We start from the raw sequence: 3,220 nt of genomic DNA, 5'->3' as shown, positions 1-3,220 counted from the left end.
ACACACTAAAACTCCCTGGAGAATTTATTAAAACACAGATTGCAGGCCTCTACCACAGAGATTCTTCTTCAGTCAACCTGAGGTGGGGCTAGAGAATGTACAATTCTTTTTTTTTTTATTATTTCTTTATCTAGCTGTACCTAGTCTTAACTGCAGCATACAGAACCTTTAGTGTCAACATGCAGGATCTAGTTCCCCGACCAGGGATTGAACATGAGCCCCTGCATTGGGAGTGCAGAGTCTTAGCCACTGGCCCACCAGGAAGTTCCAGAAAACGTACGTTTCTTTTTTTTCACATATTTATTTCTTCCACTGTGCCGAGTCTTAGTTGCAGCACACAGGATCTTTAGTTCTACCATGTGAACTCTTGGCTATGGCAAGCAGTATCTAGTTCCCTAGATACTGCTGACCAGGGATGGAACCCAGGCCCCCTACCCTGAGAGCACAGAGTCTTAGCCACTGGCACACCAGGGAAGTCCCCCGAGACTGTACACTTCTAACAAGCTCCTGGGTGACGCCACTGGTCCCTGGACCCACTCTTGCGGTAGCACTGCTTATGTTACTTTTACTTAAAGGGGAGAAAAACTTACCTTCTCATTCTTTTTGTGGAAGACTGCAGGTCTGCAAAAAGGACAGGACCCCAATTAACTTTTCAATAACTCACACTGTTACACTAGTGAAAACAGAAGAGGGAGAAATAACAAAGGAAATTTTATTTCCTGAAGCACAGGTGTGGAAGGCGTCTCTGAAGGGGGCCTCCTCTGCTGGCGGACCTCCTAACCACTGTTGCCACCCCACACCAGATCTTGGCTTATAAACCCACTCTCAGGTAGAACAGCTGCAAAAGGAATAGTTGGGAAACTTTTTACAGGCAGGTCTAGGCATTTCCTTTTCAGCCCCAATTAACTAGCCAGAACGAGAATGCTCAGCCGCCCTAGCCCACAATACGGTTCACACAAATACTCATTGTGTGGCAAAGAGTGTCTCTTATAGCATCAAGAATTTCATATGGAGTGTGTGTGGGGAAATGAGGGAAAGAAAAAAAGCACATATATGTATAACACATTTCAAAAACCAAGAGCTATTTCTCTTGCCCTCATGCATTTTTAACACTATAATCCTGTATATATTTGCCCTCTGCTTTCCATTCCAATACCCTGATAAGTCTATATTCTTTTTTTTTTTTCTTGGTTTTCTGCCAGCTTTTGGCAAACAAGTAGCCTGGACTCTTAGGTAAAAACACATTTATCTCTAATACTTCTTTTCATAACCTGCACCTTCACCAAACCTCATTTCAAAACCAAGTCCATGGATTCTGCAAAAAATACCAAAGAAGCACATTGTAGTGCAAGGAATCAATGGACTTGGGCAGAGACCACATTACATTATTTGGCAAAGCTTGCTTCCTCCCACACCCCGTACCCACGCTTTCATAAAAAAGCTAGGCAAACCAGAAACAAGAGTGTGTTCTGGAGGTTACTTAAAGGAAGCAACTTATAAATCAGCTCAGTCCCAGGTAGCTGTTTTCTCTAATGTGAAATAATCTTGAGATGCTCTGGGGAGACAGCTCTGCACTTAGAAGCTGTGTAAACAAACAACCCAGAAAATGTTACCATGACACCCAGGCTAGGTAGATACCCAAGTATTGAAGGGATGCCTCGAAATTACCATAGCACCTTGAAAGGGGTAAAGAAGATGTAGAAATATCCAGCAACAATAGCACTATTCACTTAGAGCGACCCTAGGTTACTATGACAGTGTGATCTGCAATTCAGTCTCATTGAGGACACACCTGGAAAGAGAAAGAAGTGCTTGCTTTATCCTATCCTGAGGCTACACTCAGTTTAGATATATGCATGCTAAGTCACTTCAGTTGGGTCCAGGTCTGACTCTTTCCAACCCCATGGACTGTAGCCCACCAGGCTCCTCGGTCCATGGGATTCTCCAGGCAAGAATATTGGAGTGGGTTGCCATGACCTCCTCTAGGGGATTTTCCTGACCCAGGGATCAAACCCGCATCTCTTGTGTCTCCTGTATTGGCAGATGGGTTCTTTACCACTGGTGCCACCTGGGAAGCCTCAGTTTAGATATCCTGGCAGGCAAATGCTGCACTTTCCCTTTGTTGGCAATCTCTATTATAAGAAGGTATCTGGCCAGTTAGCTCAGTTGGTTAGAGCGTGGTGCTAATAATGCCAAGGTCACAGGTTCAATCCCTGTACGGGTCAGATTTTGTGGTGACTACCGTTTGGCTGCTCCCTAGTGGCTCAGATGGTAAAGCATCTGCCTACAATGCGGGAGACCCGGGTTCAATCCCTAGATCAGGAAGATCTCCTGGAGAAGGAAATGGCAACCCACTCCAGTATTCTTGCCTGGAAAATCCCATGGATGGGATCCCTGGTAGGCTACAGTCTATGGGGTCGCAAAGAGTCGGACACAACTGAGTGACCTCACTTCACTTCACTTCATTGTAAGAACACCAGGTATCACAATGCATCATTCACTCATCCATTCTTCGACCTTTCTCTCCCCTTTTGTCACAGTTAACAGGAAAACTTTAGATGGGTCAAGAAACTCAGTTTTGCTCAACAACCTGGATGAGACAGAGTCGTTATCTATTTAAGAGAAAACAATATTTTTCAATATTTATGGTCAATAAAATAACCTCCACAAATGTGAAAACAAACATGGAAAAATATAGCTTTAAAAAAGAAACAAGCAGAATCATTTCCCCTGGCATATCAGTGTAATTTTTTCTCTCCCAATGACAATCAAGACTACAAATCCTCTCTATATGTGAGAAAATGGAGCTGGGGAGTCGAGTCACCGACTTGCTAATTAATACTTGAACCAAGAATGCTCTGCTAGAGATATTAGAAATCAAGTTCCCCGCAGGACTGGCGCCTTGTCTCTAACCCAAGGCAATGATGCCTCGGCATACAGCTCTGAAGGTTTCATTACTATCTGCTGCGTCTTCATTCTCCTCTGGAACGTCTCCAATTTCCCCAGAAACACAGGTGGTCTTTTGAATAAACAGTGCTAACATATTGAGCTCCATAAGCTCTATGATGATATGCATTTCTCTCGTTCACAGCTGTTGCTTGCACAGTTGGAATACTGTGCAACTATGAGGTGGCTACTTAGTGAACTAGAGGTTGCTATTCAGAGGATAAATTCATAGAAAGGCATCTTCAGGTAAAGAAGGAACAGAAAATAACAAGTG

At 43.7% G+C, this 3,220-nt stretch overlaps 1 non-coding gene across 1 annotated transcript; it reads left to right on the top strand.

Annotated features, from left to right (window-relative positions):
• Positions 1-2,151: 2,151 nt before the first annotated feature.
• TRNAI-AAU (transfer RNA isoleucine (anticodon AAU)) lies at positions 2,152-2,225 on the top strand. The gene has a single exon. It is a non-coding gene; the product is annotated as a tRNA-Ile (tRNA).
• The last annotated feature ends 995 nt before the right edge of the window (positions 2,226-3,220 follow it).

This window comes from Bos indicus, chromosome 23 (assembly GCF_029378745.1).
Source record: "Bos indicus isolate NIAB-ARS_2022 breed Sahiwal x Tharparkar chromosome 23, NIAB-ARS_B.indTharparkar_mat_pri_1.0, whole genome shotgun sequence".
Classification (NCBI taxonomy): domain Eukaryota; kingdom Metazoa; phylum Chordata; class Mammalia; order Artiodactyla; family Bovidae; genus Bos; species Bos indicus.
Note: the sequence above shows the minus strand (reverse complement) of the source record. Positions and strands in the feature narration are given on the sequence as shown.